The sequence below is a fragment of the Dermacentor silvarum genome, chromosome 3 (assembly GCF_013339745.2).
Source record: "Dermacentor silvarum isolate Dsil-2018 chromosome 3, BIME_Dsil_1.4, whole genome shotgun sequence".
Classification (NCBI taxonomy): Eukaryota; Metazoa; Arthropoda; class Arachnida; order Ixodida; family Ixodidae; genus Dermacentor; species Dermacentor silvarum.
The window spans coordinates 15,526,146-15,543,623 of NC_051156.1; positions in this window are offsets into that span (position 1 = coordinate 15,526,146).

Genomic DNA, 17,478 nt, shown 5'->3' on the forward strand with positions numbered 1-17,478 from the left:
CAGCACTTCGCATTGGTTTACCGAGTGTCTTTATACGACACCACACGCAGAACCTGGTCCCCAGCTGTGGTCATTGGCCCTGCAGGCCCACCACGGTCGTACAATCTAGTCACAGATAGCGAACAACAGCTGAGGCGCACCAGGGAGCACCTGACTTTGACAGAAGTGTAATCGGTGGCCGACCCTATGACTGATTCTGCTGAGCCATCTTCCCAGCCTGACCTGGGGACGGCGCTGCCGCAACCGGACGCCCTTCGTAGGAGTAACCGCGTCCGTAGAGCACCACACCGTTATCCTCTGCCAAAAAGAACGCAGGGATAGTGCCTGGACACTTGAATTTAACTCCTAACCTTCTTTTGTGTTTGTATGCTTTAATTTCTCTTCGGAACAAGGAAGATGCTTCATCATGTACACGTGCCCCTAGTTGGCACCTACTGCGCATGTCGCGCTTTGCATATGTCCTGAGCTGTATCTGACAAACGCTTTTTTATACGCTGCTCACGCACGTACACATGGTGTCAGAAATGGGCACGGCGAAAGCGCTTGGCGCAGGTCATTCACCATGCGATAAGTTTTCTTCGTACAGGTTGGTCGCAACTGTTCGTTACGTAGTGATAATTGGTTTTTAGTGATTCTGCTATGCCCCAAAGTTTGTACAAGTATAGCTTATGATTGTTTTTGTTCCTGCAAGTTGATGATGTGTGGCGACGTCGAGGAAAACCCTGGGCCAACTGTTGAAGAAATGTTCAAATCATTAATGGATCGACCACAGGCAATAAGAACTGATATATCGGCCTTCAACACGCGCCTTGAAACAACCGAAAAAGCTCTCAATAGTTTTGAAAAGAGTTTCACTCAGTTGGAAGAACACGTAAAAACAAATACGAGTGCAGCTTCTAGCTTGGTCGCAACTGTAGGCAAAATGGAAGAGACACTCAAATCGCAGCAAGCCAAACTGATCCACCGAAAAAATCGCAGCAGGCAGTCAAAACTGATAGTTTTTGGCATTCCAGAAATTCCCAACGAAACCGCATCATTGTTACGCAAGACAGTTATAAACAAAATGTTTCTGGAAAAAATTGGCGTGAGCCGATTATCGTGTATTTTCAGGACTACGCGGGAAAACATTCAGTCATGCAGAACGCACGCATGCTAAAAGGGACAGATATGTCTATCCAGGGTGATTACTGCGCAGACACGTGACGGAAACGCAAATTGCTTTGTAATAGTGCGAAGTCAGATAAAGATAGTGGAAAGAGGGTCCAGCTGATACACGACAAGCTCCGAATTGATTACCAGTACTTTTCTTGGGATGATGCCTCAAACTACAACAGAAAGATTTGTGCAACTGACAGCTCACGGCGCCGCAAACAAAAATCTGGAACGAACTGCTCAACGACCGAAACCTAGCGCTTGCAGCTACAGGCGCGGCCACAGGTAACACGACGCGCGCCGCGCTCCGCGGAGCGCCACGACGGGCGCCGCGCGAGGTATTGCGGCGCAAGCGCTGATGGTGCTTGCGCCGCAATATCCCGCGCGGCGCCCACTTGGTGGTCCGAGGAGCGCGGCCACGCGCACCGTTTTACCTCTAACAGTGGCCGCGCCAGTACATCAGCTCCGGCTTCTTTCGTTCAATGCCAGAAGTATTGTAATTAAAACAGATAAGTTAGAATATTTGCATTTGTGATATGATCCCCATGTTTGCGTCATTTCCGAAACTTGGTTGCATGAAGCCATTCGCGACGCTGAAGTCGATCCACCAAACTATCGCCTGTATAGAAAAGATAGGGGTTCTCGCGGTGGCGGCATTGCAGCCATAACGAAGGTCGATGTTCATGTAACGGTCGCATATCAAATCATGGGACACGAAAGTTTGTTCTTGAAAGTGTCTATCTGGGGATTGTCATTTTTCTTGTGTTCTGTTTATCAGGCTCCAGGTGGCGATGACTCAAATATGCACAAATTGTATGATCATCTTTTAAGACTGAGAGGGAAAAAAACTTGATAATAACAGGTGACTTTAACCTGCCACGTTTAAACAGGAATCACTTAAATTATGGTTCGTCGGTTTCTGGTGACTTGGTGATAGACATTATGCTCAATCTTAGCCCCCAGCAGGTTATTAATAATGATACTCGGGGAAATAACATTCTGGATCTCCTGCTCCTGAGCGAAATATTTTTTTGCGGAACAGCAGTGGTCGAGCCTGGCATATCGGATCACAAGCTTATATCTATTTGCAGGGATGCTCCAGCGGAAATACACCAGTCATAGAACTGTAAAAACAATTAGAGACTTCACTAAGGCCGATGATGTAGCAGTCATGTAAATTATCTAGATACACATCTTAAAATAATTGATAATAATGTTGCGCTTTCATGGCAACGATTTCAGGATACTGTAAAGTACTGTACTGAACAATTCCAGTACTGTTCAGTACTGTACTGAACAGTACTGAACAGTTCCTTTAAAAGCGGTTTGAAAACAATGGCTGAATGCTTGGATAAATCGAGAAATTAACCAAGCCAAACGTAAAATTAAAAGACTGAGAAAGAGGAACAAAACGACGGCCCCGCAGTTTGTGCATCTGAAACAAGAATTACTGAAAAAGGTAAATTTGGCCAGAGATAGCTTCTATAGCACGAATATTGAAGAATTTCTTTCTAGTGATCCGAGAAAGCTTTGACTGCACCTAAGCCAAAGAAAACAGCAAGCAAGCATTAAAGTTAATGAAATTGAAATAGAGGATGCGCACAGCATTGCCGAACATTTCAATGTTTATTTTCAAAGTGCGTCTGCGGAGCAAGATCTGACTGAGTTTTCAAGCGCATAAAGCCCGTCGGTAGGTGACATTTTAATCACTCGCGAGGGTGTCCTGGCGCTGCTCCTAAACATAAATATGAAAAAATCTGGTGGTCTTGATAACATTCTCAATGCTTTCTTGAGGCGATATGCCGAACAAATATCGAAATTTATTTCTGTATTTTTTTCAGTTATCCTTAAAATTAGGAGAAATACCGGCAGATTGGCATAAAGCACGTGTTGTGCCGGTACACAAGAAAGGAGACCATCTCACAGTTTCAAACTACCGGCCTTTATCTATTACTAGCACGAGTTGCAAGCTATTGGAACATATTGTCGCTGGATTCATACAAGGGCTCTTGAAATATCGTAAAATACTATCACCTTTTCAGCACGGTTTCAGAAAAGGACTCTCCACTGTGACTCAACTAGTAACAACCATACATGAACTTTCCAAATACCTTATTTATCCGGACAAACAGATGTGCTCTTTCTGGACTTCAGCAAAGCGTTTGATAGCAAGTTACTATATAAATTAGAAAAAAAATTTGACTTCTTTTTGGTAATATACAGTGGATTCGTGCGTACCTGAAAGACAGGGAACAGTTTGTTGAAGTTGAAATTGTAGTTCTGTAGATATATATAGTGCCCGTCAGGTCACCTCTGGAGTTCCTCAAGGCAGTGTGTTAGGGTCTTTGTTATTTTTTTATGTCAAAGAAATGATTGATGTTATTCCCGATAATGTGGCCATTCGGTTATACGCGGATGACAGTGTTATCTTCAAGGAAATTGTGTCCCATGATGATCATGATGTGTTGCAGAGATGCCTTGTAGCAATCTCTGACTGGTATTCGAATTGGGGAATGCAGCTCAATGCGGAAAAAGAACGTACTTTGACGCGTAACAAGAAAAAAATCTCCCAGCAAATTGCATTACCAGCTTGAAAACAGCTGTCGCTGAAGTCGAAAAATATAAATATATTGGCGTTACTCTTACTAATAAACTCACATGGTCAACACATATCTCGTATATCTGAGAATTAGGCTTCTTCGGCCAGTTTAGGCTCAGCGGCATTAAAAAAACTGTGGTTCGTAAAGAGGAAGCTTAAAAACGCGCCTATAAGAACTAAAATGTTAGCCTACAACATTGCATTGCATTGCAATGCAATTCAATGCAATGCTGACTCGAGCGAGTCCAGAGAGAAGCTGTGAGATTTATATACGGAAATGATGGCAGGAAAGATTACCCGTCCTCATTAATGTTACAAAGCAGAATACAGACCCTACAAACACGCAGAAAAATTAATCGCTTTGTACTACTACACAATACTCTTTCTGGAAAAAATAACATGGCGCAACCCGCTTTTGTAAGTCGGCTTACTACGAGAAGAACACAACACAGTCACGAATATTTGCTTGCGTCAATTCTCACTAGAACAAACGCTTCCGAGTACGGTTTTTCCCCGAACGGTGAGCGAGTGGAATTCACTTCCCAATGGTGTTTTGGGTCAAATGATATCATGACTGCATTGGCAAAGCATTTTTGTGAATTTTAGCGATGTCAAAGTGTGATCTCCGCTTCTTTTTTGCATTATGTTCATTTTATGCAGCGTTATTTACGCCTGTCTGTATTTTCTTTTTTCTCGCTGTAATGCCCCTCCTGCTTGGGCCAAAGCATTGGCCTGCAGTATTACTAAATAAATAAAAGAATGAATAACCAAGAACGGCAGACCATCCACACTTGAAGAAAATGGGGGCCCCTCGATGACTCACGTGTATAGAAAATTTGAAGTGCATATAATAATATTGTGCTTTGAAAATACTTAAAGAATACTCGTCTTACAATTTTATGCGATATATCAGGCATGTAGTTGCTTTCCCCGGACTCTTCGGTGAACTCTGCGAAGCACGGGTATTTATTTCCTTGAAGTAGGAAACACGATGCAAGTGGTGAACGAGAAATATGTTTATTCTGTGTAGGATAACTAATGCCTTTGTAAGGAGTTACTTATTCAAGCGTTCCAAATTGTCACACTGGCGTTATCTGCAATGTCTACCAGAGTCCTAAAACAAATGTACGAGGCTGAATTAGGAAGTTTTAAGAGCGGCGCAAAATTTTGCACGCAGAGTTGACATAGCTACAAATGCCACTAAGATGGAACTTAGCAAAATTGGGTTAACCACTATGGCAAATTTGTGTGTGAAGTTAAATGAGTGTGGATGAAATGCAGGCCTTGCAAAAGCATTATTACACAAGTGTTCGAAAGTATCACGCTACCGTTGTCAGCTACATTTCACTTTGTCCTGAGAGAACTCAGTGTTACACAAAAATTTGTCTAGCGCTAATGCGGAAAATCTTTAATGTCATGTGTCACGAAATTTTAATATTCCTGGCTTAATAGTAGCGTTACAAATAATTATTGAAACTTCGTATTTTTTGTATTTTTATGCGATAAACGAGCTTCGCCCTGTGTCCTTGGTGAAGCAAAACGAGGCACCTAACCGAGATGGCATACATTAGTCGAAAGTTCACTGTTTGTAAAAAAAATATATTATGGGCTTTTACGTGCCAAACGCACGATCTGATTATGAGGCACGCCGTAGTGGGGCACTCCGGAAACTTTCGACCACCTGGGGTTCTTTAACGTGCATCTAAATCTATGTACACGGGTGTTTTCGCATTTCACCCCCATCGAAATGCGGCCGCCGTGGCTGGGATTCGATTCACTTTTCGTAATTACGCCTCGTTGCAAGGAGCATCTGACGACAGCCTGCATAGACGGCATCGCGTTCCTTCGCATCTGCTCCGAGCCAATGACGAACGGCCCTTTCGAGCAATGTGCCAGTTTAGGCTTCCTAGCCAGTCTGGGAACCACGCGACGTCTGAGACTCCTACGCTGCTCTTGAGCAGCTTGTCTCGAACTGGCACCACATATCGCCTTTGAGCGCGATTAAGTTGTGCGTGATGCCTTCCCTATCGGTTGCACGATGACGCCTCTCCTGAAGTGAACAGCTCTAATGCGAAGCATTCTTTTCCTCATTGCAGCCAATTTGCAGTAGGTTGGTATTTCCTGTCTCGCCAAACTTGGGACCTTTGTGTTAAAGAGAAATGCGTGACCGACTGTGAAATGGAACCTCTGCCTTCGAGCACTGCATCCCAATGCTCTAACCGCACTAGGCCAAGATTGCAAACATACTGCTTTCGTGCCGAAGCCGACTAGCAATTTGACTCGTTTGGCGCGTGCGTCTCGGGTCAGTTTCTCGTGTTCTTTCCTCGTGACAGCTTGCGCTTGGAGGGGCTTTGTAAGATTGCATCATCTCGGCCCACATTTGCCCAGTAGTTTCCTCGCAGCCGCTAACGCTGCGTAAGAACTGTGCGGCGCTCTTCATGATCGGCTCAGGTCGAACAGGCTTTAACGCTTCTTCGCTGGAGTGCAAATGTCATCGTCCTTCTAGCACACAACCGCATGACATAGCCATAGGTTCGTTCTCTTGTAAAACACGTAGTCGCTGATGACGTCACAGTCCCTGTTTCTGCTGCTCGTGACCGTCCAGCACCTTTGTGGAACCCAGTCATCGGCAAGTCTTAAGCTCACGTCCAACGGCCGGAGCAACAATCACGCCGTCAGCGTCACACCATCACGTCACCGTCAACTTGCTGTTGCCGTCACACGCGTCACACGCGTGTCTGACACAAACACGTTGTCCACCTGGTAGCGCTTTACGTAATCCCAAACAATGCTGGGTTGTCACCTACCAACAAAATGCTTCGCATAACACTGATTCCCACAGAGCGTAGGATCTGCTTCTTTTTTATTATTTTTTATTACCAAACATTGTGTGGAATAAAAGCTGAGGAGTTTGTGATTTTCTATTCGTTCTTTTTTTGTCTATTTTTTTACCGTCATGTCTGTTCTTCACGCTTTCATTGTTTTAGAAAAATTGAGACATTTGAGAAATTGAGAAATTGAAAAGAAAAAAAAATCGCGTCTTCTCCTGCACTGCTGCTGATGGCCGAAGTTGCTTCCTCCAGAAACGCTGGAATTAAGTTACATTTCGACTGAACGGGCTTGTTAAAACCGCTTTTTCGGGCTTTGCTTGACGTGTCAAGCAAATGATCCTTCGACTCAATGTGACTACGTTCATTGCCAAGTCGGCGCACTCCCTGATTGAAATTGATTTTTCCGAGCTTACAGCACGCGAACCATGTTCAACGCCCTCTGCGCTCCGCCTATCTCTCACGCCGACCGCACAACGTTTAATTAACACTGACCGAAAACTCATTATAGGAAGAACATTTATAACTCAGAAAGAGGAAAGAGTTAAACAGGAAAAACGTAGATATGTCTTAAGCTCCTTCGCAAGCGAAATTCAATGATAGCCGTATCGGCCATTGGCGCGATGCGTAGGGCACATAACCACATTACACGAATCTCGTCGATTGCTTATTTGCACGAGCTCACTGCTGAGAGATGCAGGCAGAGATACGAATTTTCGCTGGACCAGTTCACGCATTTGCGACAGTGCATCGCACATAAGCCGAACGTTCTTTTTCCCTCCGTTGAAGCCCGTTCTTTCCTGATTGCACTGCTCCGGGCTTGGAGGTTACCACCACCTTGCCACACGCCCTTCGTTAACGCATCTACTCGGCTGCCGCCCATCGACACGGTTGTTCGCTTTCTCTTCCGTGATGCCTGGTCTGCCTCACCCGCTACGCACTATCTCGGCAGCAGTTCGTTGGTGTTCAACTTCGCGCTCACCGTCCCTGCATTACAGAAGAACTTGCAAGACAGAGTTCCCAACAAAAACATATCGCAGTTCGGCCCGAAAGGCGAAGCATCGATTGCGATAGCAAATTAGTAGACAGCTATACGAAGTAAGGATATTAGATTTATCGGCCGTATAAACGTGCTAACATTCGCTTACTAATTAAATTAACAAGCATTGTGTCACACGCGCACAGGTAAACATGAACACATCTCGCTTGAAGACCGCGGAAACTCAGAGTCAGAACGCTGCAGTCAGAAGCGCGGCAGCAGCAGCGAGTGAATTGACCTTCGTGCTGTCTCTCGCTTCAACGCAAACTAAACAAAGCACAGCACATACACAGGTACCGGCACTGGGCGCGCTTTCTCTACGTCTCAGATCGCTGTCAAGACACGGCGCCCGCACGGCCGCGCCTGCAAGCAGCCCCCGCCGGCGTAGAACGCCCCCGTGCCTCGCGCGAGGCAGTAGACGGCACGCTCCTTCGCGCGCGCGAGATCGAGCCGCGATCGTAGGATGACCCTCGCAAGCTTTCACTCGCACATACAGCGTACAGCGACGACGACGGCGACGGCACAAATGCGCTTGCGGTGTCCATATAATTCATCTCGCAATAAAGCATTGACGTGCACAGAAGTAGTCCCGATAAATACTATTCAACGAGGTGAGGCGGGCCAGTTGGTTGCCGGAGGCCCCGCTGCAAACATAATTACTAATCGCTTCGCAATTTCTCCGCTACCGTAACATTGATTATAGCGAAATTATGCTGCTCCGATTGGAAAGTTTTGCCCGGTTCATATACGTTTTGCCATTTACACCAGTAATTGAAAACATACACGGGAATTGCAGCAACAGGGCTGGTAGTGACATATTGTGTCACTTTGTTCAGCTACGGAGCGCTATAACGTTCTTGCGTTGCATGCTGTTCTCGTCTAAAGAAAATGTGAAGGACGTCATATATTGTAGATCATAAGGGGTATTTTTTAGACCATACAGGATATTATAAAATCGCCTGTGGCAGGTAGCGCAATTGTAGTACTCGAGCGGGATTACTCGAAACGGAGGACGGTACTCGCACGAAAAATCGAAATGCATAATCAACTAATTAACAAAAATCACTAAAACCTTTTCAATGAATTACTACAGGGTACATAAAGCAAGGTAGCTGCATGCTAAGTTTGCAGGGCATCGCACGGATTTCGATATATGCGCATTGAAACATGCGGTGAAATTGCATTCTTATTCCTCTTGCTTTTTTTAACAAACCGCCGTTCTATGCATAGAAGCATAAAAGTAACTCGGACGCCCATGTACGTTTGTCGCACACTTTAGGAATGGATATCTCGAAACTGGTGTCATCTTGGAAATTTGTTCCAAGTGCATAATCTTTACGAATTCACCGGCTTCAATTCATGAATTGCAATATAGGCCGAAAAATAATACTTGGAAAGTTAATTTGTAAGTTTTTGTTAATTGGTCCATTATTCATTTCTGTTTTTTGCGCAAGTAATGCCCGCCTTTCCGTTTAATCCAGTTTAATTAGTAGAATTGTGCTATCTGTCACAGGAAATTTTTTAAAATTATATATGATCTACAAAAAAAAACACACGGTAAATTTCGACGGCATTATGTGGCTAATATGCAGACTTGTACGCTGCGAGTTTCATGTATGCTCCCTGTTCATCGACATGTTAGATGAAGAAACGGCCTTTTTAAAAAGCTCAGCTTGACGTATTGACCAGGTGTGGCGCTACTGTGCATGGTGTATAAAGATGGTGTTTTCTGGGAATAAATTGTTGAAGTTGGCACATTGTGTTCTTAACGCCTCCGTTCTGTCTTAGTCCGCTGGCGCTGAACGTGTTATGCAAATATAATTAATATCACAATAAAAGAAACCCATCTTCTACAGTACAACGCATAAATTATATTCTTTCATAGACTTAAGCATAGCCTCCGTAGCAGTAAACCCATATTGAGATTGCAAGGTCAATAGAAATCAATTCTATTGTCTTCCGCATACACACCAATAGAAGATCGACACACCCGACAGGGGAAGTTTTCTAAAATGTACACTTTTGATGACAGCGCAGCCTTTAGCGCAGTTTATGCAATGGCGTACTTCACAACTTTCGTTATTAACGCTGCATCAAAATGCATCCTGCAAACAAATCGATCCCCTAATAAGCAATGTGTCACGTGGTGAAAGGGTGAATGCAGGAAGGTGCGTAAAAGCCGAGGCGAAGCTGGGGAATTTTACGAAAGTCTCCAATTGTAGAAAGTCTGATTATTTCACACGCAATAATTCGCAGGAAAGAAGAACGTGCCGGCCGGCAAAGTACCTAACCGGTATTAATTCGTACACAGATTAGAGGAAAGCTTGGGAGAGGGTACTCTCGAAGTATTTAGGAAATAATCAAGAGAATAGCCTAGAAGATCTCCGGGGCCCACTTTGAACAGGTATCCAGCTTTGCACACTATGCAGAAGTGTTCTTTAGGCACAGAGAGCGAATGGAGAGAAAGCCGCACGAGCGAAAATGCAGGTCAAGTGCGGGGTGAACAGCCTGTTCAATATGGCTGAACTTCGCGCAGCGTTTAACTCCTGTAATCAGTCTCCGACAGGACCCGACCGCATTTTATATGCAATGATCGAACACGTACATCCTGAAACCCTTGATGCTCCTTTCATTGTTTAATGAAATATCGGCACCAAGGTACACTCCCTCTTCTCGGAGGGACGCCAATATATTTCCTGTCCTTAAGGAGGAAGAAGACCGTCATTGGCCTGCAGCTATAAGGCAATAGAACTGACGATTTGTTTCCGTAAGCTCTCTGAAAAAAAAATAATAATAATTGCCGGCATCAATTCAAACATAAGAGCTGCATTTATACCAAAACAGTTCTTCCTGTCAGTATTCCTAGACTTCGAAAAAGCCTTCCACACTGGTGGGGGATTTGAATTTGTTCAGAATCTTCTACAATGGGCATCCGCGCAAACATGTTAAGCATGTGATGGAAAGTAGCGCAAGAGGTGAAAGAGCAGTTTCACCCTGCTTTATTTCTGACTTTTTACACTACTTCCCATCATGTCAACGCATAAACTAGCCCAGCAAAACATCTAGCGCGACTACATGTCAAGCATAATCGAGAGCTAACTTTCTTAAACGCACAATCCATGTGAGAGTTGGCAATGCTCTGTCTAACCTGTTCAACCAGGAGATCAGAGTCCCTCAAGGCAGTGTACTTAACTGCACACAATTAATTGTGAAATAAATTATTTGCGCTAAGCGGTCCCGGCGTACAATGTTTTACTTCGTTTATGAAGACGATGACCAGATAGGCTTGAAGACTTGTAACCTTGCAATCTGCAAGCTAAAGGTACAGCTAGATCTAAAGAATAATTTTCCAAATAGGCGGGCGAGAACAGATTTAGAATAAATCCTACAAAGAATACATCAATTCTTTATTGAAGAAGAGGGACTTGGAGCCAAATATAGAGGGCAAGAGAGAATGTCTACTGGTGAAAAGTGAGCATGAATTCTTGTGTGTAATCTTACATTATAAGTTAACATTTATCCCTCTAATAATATAACTCAAAAGAAAGTGCCTAAGAGCGATTACCATATTCAAATTTCTGCTACACACAACCTGGGGCAGTGACAGGGAATGCTTTATAATCCTGCACAGGAGCCTCGTACGTCCAGAGTATTGATGTGTAAATTATCAAAACGCGACGAAACGTGCGCTAAAGATGCCAGATCTAATTCATCACCTAGGTACCCAACTAGCTACTAGTCCTCTACAAAGGCTGCATGTTGAGTAAAACAACTGATCACTGACAGAGCACATATCTAAGTTTCACGTGCTTGCGTAAGGCTTATACAAACTATGAACACCCTTGCCACATAACTTGTTAGCGACATGTAAAACACCCCACTTTTCCGTAACCATCATTAGGAAGCGTCCTTTCTTAATGCGCGTCCGACATCAAGTATACATGTCCCACTTCTTGACCATAATCTGATGTCTCCAACAATCCGTACCCCACCTTGACAATGTTGTTGTCTCGAAGGCGACCTATCATTTCTGCAAATAATGTATGGCCCGGAATCGCTTACGACTTTGTAGAACTGCACCTTCTAGAACTGCAATTAAATTAATCTTGCCAATAGTTATGTTCTGTTGCCTGGATATCACATTCCGGTGTTTCTTACGCTGCTCTCAGACTATCATTCTCACCATCCAATTGCTTAGATCCACAAACAAGCATGCTCGCTGCAGAGGTGTATATAATTTTCTGTGCAATAAATAACGTCAGGCAAAAAAAAGGCCGTCGTCTGCGCAGGCCCTTTGAGCGTTGTTGTTTCCATAAGTTATTTCCGAGAACCAAAAAACGTATTTAGAAAGGTTGACGCGTCGCTATGCGGCGCTTCTATAAACGAACAGCAGTAGTAAGGAAGCTCTGTTGAAAGCAGTAGTAAAATCCTTACAACATAGGCGAATACCAGACAGTTGGACACACAGTAGGAAGAAATTAATTTATAAAGGTAAGGGGGGAAAAGATAAGATTCACTCTTATCGACCGTTGGCCATTACATCGGTGATATACAGGTTAGCAATGCAGGCGAATAAATTGAAGCTGCAAGCATGGACAGAGAATTATAGCATATTGGGAGAACTTCAGAATGGTTTCAGAATCGGTAGGCGGCTGGATGATAACTCAGTGTATTGAAATATCCAGAAAAAAAATGAGACAGCTATATGTGACTTTTCTAGACATCACCTGAGCGTATGACAACGTAGAGCGCGGCATTTTGTGGAATATTCTGGAAGGGGAAGGTATAGGCAACGACTTTATACAGCTATTGAGGAAGATTCACCGAGAAAATACTTTTTGCGTTGAATGGGAAGGGATGACGAGCGAGGATATAGTTGATATCAACAAGGGACTGAGATAGGGCTGCCCTTTATCCCTGCTGCTGTTTATGATGTACGTGGTAGGGATGGAAAAGTAGGTAATTACCCCTGCATTCGAGCGCTTCACGCACAGTCAAAGTGCAGAGAGAGAGCCGAGAAATTGCTTGTATATTTCTTGCGTCACGCCGCCTATTCTGCATTATTGAGAGATGAGCGGCTTGACACATATTGTTACGGGGAGAAAATATATGTATTTACAATATATATAGAGGGTTGTAGTTCTGTGGCCAGGGTGACACCGTCTACCGAGCTCCGAGACACTTCAGCCTCTTCTTCCCCAACCAACGTCATTTTGTCACAGCGGTACAAACTCGTACGTGACATGAACCCCCCGGCGGCAGAAGCATCGTCTCGATGCTTCTTAGGGAGTCAAATCCGCGTGCGAGTTATAGGGCTTTAGTCGCGAAACGTGCACGATATCAGTTCCTGGCGTGGTAGAAGACTTCGAATTCACAGGTGAGATCTCATATGTGAGGCTGGTGACTTGGCGAAGAACTCGGTATGGCCCGACGTATCGTGGCAGCAGTTTTTCGCAAAGGCCGACGCGACGGGAGGGTACCCAAAGCAGAACAAGGGACCCAGGGCTGAAATGAGCGTCCCGACGACGACTGTCGTAACGGTGCTTCTGGATAGTCTGAGATGCCAGATGACGGTCACGGGCAATACGACGTGTTGCGTCCGCGCGAGCAATGGCGTCGTGAGCATAGAACATGGTAGTGGTGGCGTCAGAAGGGAGCAGTGAGTCAAGAGGCAGGAGAGGGTGACGGCCATATAGTAGATAGAACGGGGAATAGCCAGTAATATCGTGACGCGACGAATTGTATGCAAACGTCACGAAAGGTAAGGTGCAGTCCCAATCCCGGTGATCATCACACACGTACATGGAGAGCATGTCCGTAAGTGTACGGTTGAGACGCTCGGTAAGTCCGTTTGTCTGTGGGTGGTAAGCCGTCGTGAACTTGTGGGACGTTGAGCAAGAGCGAAGAAGGTCGTCGACAACCTTAGAAAGAAAACAGGGGCCTCTATCGGTGAGTAGCTAACGTGGGGCACCATGATGTAGGATGACTTCACGGAGGAAAAAATCAGCCACATCAGTTGCGCAGCTTGTAGGGAGGGCCCGCGTTATGGCATAACGCGTGGTATAGTCCGTCGCAACAGCCACCCACTTGTTGCCCGAGGATGAGGTAGGAAATGGGCCAAGGAGATCCAGGCCAACGCGCAAAAATGGCTCACTGGGGATATCTATAGGCTGAAGGTGGCCAGCGGGAGACAATGGAGGCTTCTTGCGGCGTTGAGACGACGACGAAGTGATTCTTGTACAGATCAGTGTTCCTTCGCGCTGCAGTATTTTTGGTTATTTCCCGTGGTTTAATGGGAGACGCCGCTCCCATTGCTACGGCAATGGAAGTGGAGTCAACAGAACGCCGACGGGACGTTACTACCACGTCAGGAACCGGCCCGAGGAAGAGAAACTGCCCTCCAAGTCAAGCCGGCAGTGAGGACACTGTGTTGTACTCCTGCTCAAGCGATGACACCTCAGATGACGAAGGCTTCGAGAGAGTGGTACACCGGAAGGCCAAGAGAAGAAACATCAGCGAACGGTCTTCGTCAAGTAAGTCAACTGTCCTGCCACAGCGAAGGCCATCGGCGCACACACTTCTCTTTATGCCTGACAGGCCTGTGGACAACCTCAACCGCCTTAATCGACAAGCGGTTTCCGTTACTCTGGAGGCTCTTGTCCCAGGAGAGATTAACGATATCAGGATTAATAATCGAAAGAATGTCCTGGCTATTGATGTTCGCAACCGAAGCGCAATCAATGCTTTGATGGCCGTAAAGCTCCTGGGCAACATTAATGTCCACTACCTCGTGCCGCAGGACTATGAAACCACGGCTGGTGTGGTTTACGATATTGATACATCGATTAGCGACAGCGACCTGCCAATTTTAATCAAACCTGCGACAGATGGTATTGCCTTACTGCAAGCTGGGCGCCTTGGCAACTCGAGCTGTGTAAAGCTCGACTTTAAAGGTGACTGCCTACCATCGCACGTAAAGGTCGGACACTTTCGTCATGTGGTACGGCCTTTCGTACCAAAACCACTTCAGTGCAGAAGATGTCAAAGACTTGGACACGTGAGTGCTGTCTGCCGAAATTCAACGGTATGCCCACGATGTTCCGAACAACACGACGCTGACACCTGCCGTGCAACGGAGCTCAAGTGCACAAATTGTCAAGGATCGCACGCTGCATCCTCAAAAGACTGTCCACGTCTAAAGAAAGAGCAGAAAATCTTGAGGAAAATGGCCAGAGACGGATCATCACACAGAGATGCTTCTGCTGCAATAAGGCGACATCGCTCCCGAAAAGGAAAGTCCACGAAATCCTCTTCAGGTTCGAGGGAGATGACTCGTCCTGCAGCGCCGCCTCCTGCTCCATCTGTCTCCAATAAGAGCACGAATGTCAGCGAAAAAAGCAACCATGGTGTTGACACCTCTTCAAGTGAGGAGTGGCCAGCGCTGCCGAAGACATGCCAAACACCAGAGCCACAGCATATGACTCGCCACTTGCAGTCCAACGTCGCTGCAGTTGACCACATACGAGACAAGGATTTGCAAGTGATTGCTATGCTGAAGTCGCTCACGAATGTCATGCGTCTACTACTGACAAACATGGATACTCCGGCTGCTCGCAGCGCTCTGCAAGTACTGGACACGTTGACTCCAGTGCTTGAAAGCTTCGTATAGCACTATGGCCCGCTCCTCGCTGCCATTCCACAAGGAAGTCAAGAAAGCCTCTCTGTTGCAGTGGAATGCCCGGGGCCTCAAATCAAGAATTTCAGATTTTAGACACTTTGTCTTCGAAAACCGTTTTCCCATCCTCGTAATTTGTGAACCGAACGTTCAAAATGCCATCCGCATTTCTGGATATGAAGCATTCATGTCCTCTACCTGTGGTGATGTGAGCAAGGTGATTGTATATATAAGATGTGAACTGACGTACGTGTTGCACCTAATCCCACCTCACGACACCAACCAGTACGTTTGTTTAATCGTAAAGACGAAGAAACTTACGTTCACTCTCGTCGCTGCCTACATTGCTCCTTCAAGTCGCTTCGACTCTAAACGACTGCACGACGTGTTATCCACGACACCCGGCCCTACGATCCTCACTGGATATTTTAATGCTCACCATCCGCTTTGGGGGAGTTTGAAGATGGACTCTAGGGGAAAGAGGCTTGTATCTTTTGCAACACAGCACGACCTTTATTGCCTCAACGATGGTAGTCCAACATATTTACGAGGGATTACATACAGCAGCTGCCTAGATTTGACCCTGATCTCTCGGCGTCTTGAACGAAAAGTGCAATGGTTCTCAGATATCGAATCACATGGCAGCGACCATATTCCCACGTATCTGAAGATCAAGGGACTATTGAAATACTCCTCCACGACTCTCCAACGAATTGACTGGCCAGCGTTTCGGTCACACATGGAGGAAGTATGTCAGGAAGGAAACCATTCTAGTCTGGAACACGAAATTCAAAAAGCCATGAAAGAGACTACGCGCGGTTTTCAGCCGTTCCCGAAATATGAAGAATTTGAAGCCGAATTGCAGCGACTACGAGCGATTCGCCGGCTGGCTGAAAGAAGATACAGGAGAACAAAATCCATCCACGATCTCAGAGAGGCAAGGCGAATACAAAAGAAGATTCAGCGGCGCATCGATGCGCTCCAATCTCAAAAATGGAAACGATTCTGTGAGCCGTTGGATCCACGTCAGCGCTTATCTCAGATATGGAGGACCGTGCGTGGACTTCGCGTATCACCGCAACCGCGTGTTCCTTTCAAATCTCTCGCTTTGCACCAAGGTTGCAGAGAGATTCAGATTGCTGAAGAATTTTGTTCAAGACTTGCTGGCTTGCAGCCCCAATGTGCACTTACACCATGTGTCACTCCTGCGTCCCGGGACTCCCGTATGGATGTCATGTTTTCGATGGAGGAGCTTGATGCGGCCCTGGCGACTTGCAGGCGCTCATCGTCACCTGGGCCAGACGGCGTTACCTATACGGCGCTCGGCAATCTTGGCCAGAAGGCACAACTCGTGCTGCTAAACCATTACAACGAGTCTTGGCGCAATGGTGTGGTTCCACGTGAATGGAAATGCAGCCGCTTGGTACCACTTCTCAAACCAGGTAAATCACCGTTAGATTTGTCATCGTACCGCCCCATCGCTCTGGCCAGCTGCATCGGAAAAATAATGGAAAGAATGGTTTTGACGCGCCTGGAATGGTACCTGGAGAATTACAATGTGTACCCAGATGCTATGGCTGGCTTCCGGCGTGGGCGCTCATCCATAGATAATGTCATCGATTTGGTCACATTTGTTCAACATCAAAAACGTCTGAAACGACTCACTTCGGCATTGTTCCTTGACATAAAAGGCGCCTACGATAACGTAGCACATTATGCCATTATAGAGGCTCTGATTGAAGCCGGAATTGGTGGCCGCACTTTTCAGTGGCTATGCAGCTATCTGACCGACAGACATTTCTTCGTGATGACCGAGGATGGCGCCACGACTCACTACCAAACATTCCGTGGAGTACCACAAGGTGGGGTGTTGAGCCCGACACTATTCAACTTAGTGCTCGTTGGCCTAGTCAGATGCTTGCCCAACACCGTTGGAATATCAATCTATGCTGACGATATCTGCATCTGGGCGTCTGCTGTAACACGACTGCAGGTACGAGCAAGGCTACAAAAGGCAGCTACGTTAACATCACTGTACTTACGAAAACAGAACTTGGAGCTGTCTTCAGAGAAATGCTGCCTTGTTACATTCACTCGGAAGGCAATGAGGCCTTACTCTGTAAGTGTCAATGGACAAACAATTGCAAACGCACGGAAACACCGCTTTTTAGGGGTAATTATCGAC